This window comes from Pan troglodytes, chromosome 3 (genome assembly GCF_028858775.2).
Source record: "Pan troglodytes isolate AG18354 chromosome 3, NHGRI_mPanTro3-v2.0_pri, whole genome shotgun sequence".
NCBI lineage: Eukaryota > Metazoa > Chordata > Mammalia > Primates > Hominidae > Pan > Pan troglodytes.
Window position 1 is genome coordinate 147097367 of NC_072401.2, and position 7825 is coordinate 147105191.

Sequence of the window (7825 nt, forward strand, 5' to 3'; positions counted from 1 at the left end):
ATGTCTTACATGGCTTCAGGAGAGAGAGAATGCAGGGGAAACTGACACTTTTAAACCATCAAATCTCCCAAGAACTCCCTTACTATCATGAAAACAGAATGAGGGAAACCACTTCTATGATCCAATCACCTCCCATCAGGTTCCTTCCTCCACATGTGAAGATTACAATTCGAGATAAGATTTGGGTGGGCACACAGAGCCAAACCATGTCACCACTTTATGCCCAAATGTCAAAAATTAGGAAAGTGGATCAAATATAAAATGTTGATGAGAATGTGAGAGTATGAGGCCTCTTATTCACTAATGAGGGAGTTTAAGCATGGCAGCCATGCTTGCAAGGACTTTAGCAATATTTTTTAAAATTACACATGCATATTCCCTGTAACCGATGATCTCACTTCTGAGTATAATTCCCCTTTCTCCCTATAATGATTGCACAGAGATTCAAGGAGATGAATCAATCAGGGTCCAGACAAGAAAATAAAAGTCATGCTAGGTATTTCAAAAGTAAGTATTCAACACAGGGGGCTGATTAAACAAGTATTGGAAGGATAAAAGAGGTCATAGTGCACACTGGGGTAACTTAGGGATTAATAACCATGGATAGCAGCTATCACTTTTGCAAATGGGGGAACCAAAGGAAAGAGGTGGTATAACCACAACATAGGGACTTTGAGGAGGGAAACTTTGGGGTTGGTGCCCAGACCTCTTAGAGAAAGGTGCCATAAGGCTGGTGGTACATGAACCACTGAAAGTGTATACAGCTGGTGCTCAGACTGCTGAGGGGCACAGCTCATCTGCTATCATCTCCAAGCAGGTGTGATGCTGCTGGTGCTATGCACACTGAAAGAAGCTCTAGGCTGCAGCCCTAGCTCCCCGCTGCTGATGGAAGAATGCCAGTAGAGGCTGTTAGCAGGAAGAGTCCCTTTTCCCCACCTCATGTCTTGTGATCTTCTGCCAGTACCTTCTACTGGAAGAACATAACTGGAAGTGAGCTGACAAGGAAGTCTGGGAAGTGCAGTTTGTGGAACCTGGCCTTCAGAAGGGTTGGCTAGAGTCTGAGAGGTAATAAATAAAAGGTTTTCATGCCAGTATTGTTTACAGTAGCAACAGATTGCAGCCAAAGTAGGTGTCCATTGCTAGAAGAATAATACATAAAATATTGTGGATGCAGAGTATGAAATACCATGCAGCCAGGAGAAACCAGTTGACTCCTGAGCAACACAGGTTTGAACTGTGAGGGTTCACGTATATGCGAATTTTTTTCAATAAATACAGTGGAAAATTATTTTGAGATTTGCAACAATTTGAAAAAAACTCATAGATGAACCACATAGCCTAGTAATACCAAAGAATTAAGAGAGAGCTATACATGTCATGAATGCATAAAATATATGTAAATAGTAGTCTATTCTATCATTTACTAACATAAAATATCACAAATTTATTATACAAAGTTAAAATATACCAAAATTTACAAATAAATTGACATTAGACAATCTGACACAAACACTGATCATATGTGGTGCTGTTTGCAGTTGACAGAAATCTAAAAAATGTAAAGATGCAGCATAAATCATAACTGCATAAAAGTAACTGTAGTATATACTGTACTACTGTAATAATTTCATAGCCACCTCCTCTTGCTATTGCAGTGAGCTCAAATGTTGCAAATATCCATCTAAAATGCTGTGTGATGCTAATCATCTCTGTGTGAGCAGTCCAGTTCTCCAGTAAATCGCATATCGCCATAAAAAGTGATCTCTTGTTGTTCTTGCATATTTTTCATCATATTTAGTGCAATATCATAAACCTTGAGTAACACTATGGGATGTATATGAAGTGCCCCTAATGAAGCTTGAAGTGCTCCCAAGAAGCAGAGAAAAGTCCTGACATTACAAGAAACAGTTGAATCGCTTGATATACGCCATAGACTGAGATCTGCAGCTGCAGTTGCCCACCATTTCAAGATAAATGAATCCAGCATAAGGACAAGTGTAAAAAAAGAAAAGAAAATTTGTGAAGCGGTTGCTGCAGCTACACCAGCAGGTGCAAAAAAAACCTTATACTTTTTGAAAAATACCTTTTTATCTCATATTGAAAATGAAGTTTTTATGTGAGTGAAGGATCGCTATATGAAAAGCATATCTATAGACTCTAATATGGTTTGAGAAAAAGAGAGGTCATTATATGACAACTTAAGGAAAAAGGAAGGTGCAGGATATAAGCTGAAGAATTTAATGCCAGCAAAAGATGGTTTGATAGTTTTAGAAAGAGTCTTGGATTTTAAAATGGCAGATATCAGTTGGGGGTGGTGGCTCATGCCTGTAATCCCAGCACTTTGGGAGGCCAAGGTGGGTGAATCACCTGAGGTCAGGAGTTTGAGACCAGCCTGCCCAACATGGTGAAACCCTGTCCCTACTAAAAATACAAAAATTAGCCAGGTGTGGTGGCATGCACCTGTAATTCCAGCTACTCAGGAGGCTGAGGCAGGAGAATCACTTGAACCTGGGAGGTGGAGATTGCAGTGAGCCAAGATCATGCCATTGCACTCCAGCTTGGGCGACAGAGCAAGACTCCATCTCAAAAACAAAACAAAACAAAACAAAACAAACAAACAAACAAACAAACAAAAAGATATCAGGAGAAGCAGCTTCTGCCAACCAAGAGGCAGGAGACAAGTTCCCAGATGCCATTAAGAAAGTCATTGAAGAGAAAGGATATCTGCCTGAACAGATTTTTAATGAAGATAAAAGTACCCTATTCTAGAAACAAATGCCACAAAGGACATGCATTAGTAAGGAAGAGAAGTGAGCACCAGGATTTAAGGCAGGAAGGGGATAGGCTACCTCTACTGTTGTGTGCAAATGCAGTTAGGTTTATAATCAGAACTGGCCTTATCTATAAAAAGCTGCTAACCCCTGAGCCTTGAAGGGAAAAAATAAACACCAGCTGCCAGTCTTTTGGTTGTATAACAAGAAGGTCCAGACAATGAGAACCCTTTTTCTGGATTGGTTCCATCGTTGCTTTGTCCCTGAAGTCAGGAAGTACCTTGCCAGTAGGGGACTGCCTTTTAAAGTTCTTTTGATATTGGACAATGTCCTTGGCCACCCCATGAATTCAACACTGAAGGTGAAGAAGTAGTCTACTTGCCCCCAAACACAACGTCTCTAATTTAACCTCTAGACCAGGGGTCATAAGGATCTTTAAGGCCTATTACACAAGGTACTGTATGGAAACGATTGCCAACGCTATGAAAGAAAACTCTGATAGAATAACATGAAAGTCTGGAAGGACTACATCATTAAAGATACCAGCATTGCTATAGGAAAGCTGTGAAAGCCATCAAGCCCAAAACAACAAATTCCTGCCAGAGAAAACTGTGTCCAGGTGTTGTGCATGACTTCACAGGATTTGCAACAGAGCCAATTGAGAAAATCATGAAAGAGATTGTGGATATGACAAAAAAAAAAAAAAAGGTTGGGGGTGGTGTGAAGGGTTTCAAGATATGGATCGTGAAGAAATTCAAGAGATAACAGACACCACATCAGAGGAATTAACAGAAGATGATTTGATGTAGAGAACCAGTGCCCGACGATGAGGAAGAAGATGTAGTAGAAGCAGTGCCAGGAAATAAATTGACATTAGACAAGCTGGCAGAAGGGTTCTGATGACTCAAAACTGCTTTTGACTTCTTTTGCAACATGGATCTTTCTGTAATATAGACACTGAAACTAAAGCAAACAGTGTAAGAAGGATTGGTATTATAGAAACATTTTTAGAAAAATGAAAAAGCAAAAAATGTCAGACAGGAATTATCATGTATTTCTGTAGAGTTACACCAAGTGTGCCTGCCTCTCCTGACTCCCCTTCCACCTCCTCCACCCCTTCCATCTCTGCCACCTACGAGATAGCAAGATCAACCCCTCCTCTTCCTTTTCTTCATCAGCATACTCAATGTGAAGACAATGAGAATAAAGATCTTTATGATAATCCACTTCCACTTAATGAAGAGTAAATATATTTTCTCTTCCTTATGATTTTTCTAATGACATTTTCTTTTCTCTAGCTTACTTTGTTGTAAGAATACAGTCTATAGTACATATAAAATACAAGCTATTTGTCAATCAACTATTTGTGTTATTGGTAAGATCTACTGGTTAAGAGCAGGCCATTAGTAGTTAAGTTTTGTGGGAGTCAAAGTACACAAATTTCAACTGCATGGAGGGGGTCAGTGTCCCTAACCCCTGCATTGTTCAGTGATCAATTGTGCATATAAAAAACATGGATGTCTTAGATCACTTCATGTTGCTATAACATAGTATTCGAGACTGAGTAACTTACAAAGAAAAGAGGTATATTTAGCTCACAGTTATGCTGGCTGGGAAGTTCCAAGGGCATGGCAGCAGCATCTGCTCAGCATCTGGTAAGGGCTTTGTGCTGCATCACAACGTGGTGAAAGGTCAGAGGGGAAGCTAATATGTGCAAAAAGGGAAAACCCAAGGGCCATCCTGATTTTATAACAACCTACTTAGACAGGAACTAGTCCATTCCTGTGAGAACTAATCTAGTCTCACCAGAGCGAGAACTCACTCACTCTGTGAGAATGGCACTAAGCCATTCACGAGGAATCTGCCTCCATGAACCAAACACCTCCCACTGGGCCCCACCTCCAAACACTGCCAAATTGGTAATCAAATTTTAACATGAGTTTTGGTGGGAAAAACCCATATCAAACTACAGCAATGGATACATATCAAAAACAGCATTGACAGAAAAAATTAGAAAAAGGCATAAGATTTAGTGTTCAACCATAATAGTGGATTCATCCATTTCTCCTTATAGTTCTATTAATTTGTGCTCTATGTATTTTGATGCTCTGTTGTTAGGTACATAAGCATCAAGAATTGTTATTAATTTTTTTGAGAACTGGTCCCTTTGTCATTATGTAGTGCCTCTCTGTAATCTTTAACTTTTCTTCTCTGAAGTTTGCTTAGTCTAAAATTAATATAGCCACTCTTGCTTTCTTTTGATTAGTGTTAGCATCATTTATCTTTTGTCATCCACTTATTTAAAAAACTTTACCCTTTATCAGAATTTGTAGTAGACTTTTGATAAGTTATTATAACTAGTGATATACAATAACTCAATGTTTTAAATTTGTTTTTACACATGTAAGAGATTATCCAATCCCATCTATTTACTTTTCTTTTTTTTTTTTTTTTTTTCTTTTTCTTTTTTATTGATCATTCTTGGGTGTTTCTCGCAGAGGGGGATTTGGCAGGGTCACAGGACAATAGTGGAGGGAAGGTCAGCAGATAAACAAGTGAACAAAGTTCTCTGGTTTTCCTAGGCAGAGGACCCTGCGGCCTTCCGCAGTGTTTGTGTCCCTGGGTACTTGAGATTAAGGAGTGGTGATGACTCTTAACGAACATGCTGCCTTCAAGCATCTGTTTAACAAAGCACATCTTGCACCGCCCTTAATCCATTCAACCCTGAGTGGATACAGCACATGTTTCAGAGAGCACAGGGTTGGGGGTAAGGTCACAGATCAACAGGATCCCAAGGCAGAAGAATTTTTCTTAGTACAGAACAAAATGAAAAGTCTCCCATGTCTACTTCTTTCTACACAGACACAGCAACCATCCGATTTCTCAATCTTTTCCCCACCTTTCCCCCCTTTCTATTCCACAAAACCGCCATTGTCTTCATGGCCCGTTCTCAATGAGCTGTTGAGTACACCTCCCAGATGGGGTGGTGGCCGGGCAGAGGAGCTCCTCACTTCCCAGTAGGGGCGGCCGGGCAGAGGCGCCCCTCACCTCCCGGACGGGGCGGCTGGCCGGGCGGGGGGCTGACCCCCCCCACCTCCCTCCCGGACGGGGCGGCTGGCCGGGCGGGGGGCTGACCCCCCACCTCCCTCCTGGACAGGGCGGCTGGCCAGGCAGAGGGGCTCCTCACTTCCCAGTAGGGGCGGCCGGGCAGAGGCACCCCTCACTTCCCTGACGGGGCGGCTGGCCCGGCGGGGGGCTGACCCCCCACCTCCCTCCCGGACAGGGCGGCTGGCCGGGCAGAGGGGCTCCTCACTTCCCGGTAGGGGCGGCCGGGCAGAGGCGCCCCTCACCTCCCGGACAGGGCGGCTGGCCGGGCGGGGGGCTGATCCCCCCACCTCCCTCCCGGACGGGGCGGCTGGCCGGACGGGGCGGCTGGCCGGGCGGGGGGCTGACCCCCCCACCTCCCTCCCGGACGGGGCGGCTGGCCGGGCGGGGGGCTGACCCCCCCACCTCCCTCCCGGACGGGGCGGCTGGCCGGGCGGGGGGCTGACCCCCCCACCTCCCTCCCGGACGGGGCGGCTGGCCGGGCGGGGGGCTGACCCCCCCACCTCCCTCCCGGACGGGGCGGCTGGCCGGGCGGGGGGCTGACCCCCCCACCTCCCTCCCGGACGGGGCGGCTGGCCGGGCGGGGGGCTGACCCCCCCACCTCCCTCCCGGACGGGGCGGCTGGCCGGGCGGGGGGCTGACCCCCCCACCTCCCTCCCGGACGGGGCGGCTGGCCGGGCGGGGGGCTGACCCCCCCACCTCCCTCCCGGACGGGGCGGCTGGCCGGGCAGAGGGGCTCCTCACTTCCCAGAAGGGGCGGCCGGGCAGAGGTGCCCCTCACCTCCCGGATGGGGCGGCTGGCCGGGCCGGGGGCTGACCCCCCCACCTCCCTCCCAGACAGAGCGGCTGGCCGGGCAGAGGGGCTCCTCACTTCCCAGTAGGGGCGGCCGGGCAGAGGCGCCCCCCCCACCTCCTGGACAGGGCGGCTGGCCGGGCAGGGGGCTGATCCCCCCACCTCCCTCCCGGACGAGGCGGCTGGCCAGGCGGGGGGCTGATCCCCCCACCTCCCTCCCGGACGGGGCGGCTGGCCGGGCGGGGGGCTGACCCCCCCCACCTCCCTCCCGGATGGGGCAGCTGGCCGGGAGGGGGGCTGACCCCCCCACCTCCCTCCCGGACGGGGCGGCTGGCCGGGCAGAGGGGATCCTCACTTCCCAGTAGGGGCGGCCGGGCAGAGGCACCCCTCGCCTCCCGGACGGGGCAGCTGGCCAGGCGGGGGGGCTGACCCCCCCACCTCCCTCCTGGACGAGGCGGCTGGCCGGGCAGAGGGGCTCCTCACTTCCCGGTAGGGGCGGCCGGGCAGAGGTGCCCCTCACCTCCCGGACAGGGCGGCTGGCCGGGCGGGGGGCTGACCCCCCCACCTCCCTCCCAGACGAGGAGGGAGGACGCTCCTCACTTCTCAGACGGGGTGGCTGCTGGGCGGAGGGGCTCCTCACTTCTCAGATGGGGCGGTTGCCAGGCAGAGGGTCTCCTCACTTCTCAGACAGGGCGGCTGGGCAGAGACACTCCTCACATCCCGGACGGGGCGGCAGGGCAGAGGTGCTCCCCACATCTCAGACGATGGGCGGCCGGGCAGAGACGCTCCTCACTTCCCAGATGTGATGGCGGCCGGGAAGAGGCGCTCCTCACTTCCTAGATGGGATGGCGGCCGGGCAGAGACGCTCCTCACTTTCCAGACTGGGCAGCCAGGCAGAGGGGCTCCTCACATCCCAGACGATGGGCAGTCAGGCGGAGACGCTCCTCACTTCCCAGACGGGGTGGCTGCCAGGCAGAGGCTGCAATCTCGGCACTTAGGGAGGCCAAGGCAGGCGGCTGGGAGGTGGTTGTAGCGAGCCGAGATCACGCCACTGCACTCCAGCCTGGGCGCCATTGAGGACTGAGTTAACGAGACTCCGTCTGCAATCCCGGCACCTCGGGAGGCCGAGGCTGGCGGATCACTCGCGGTTAGGAGC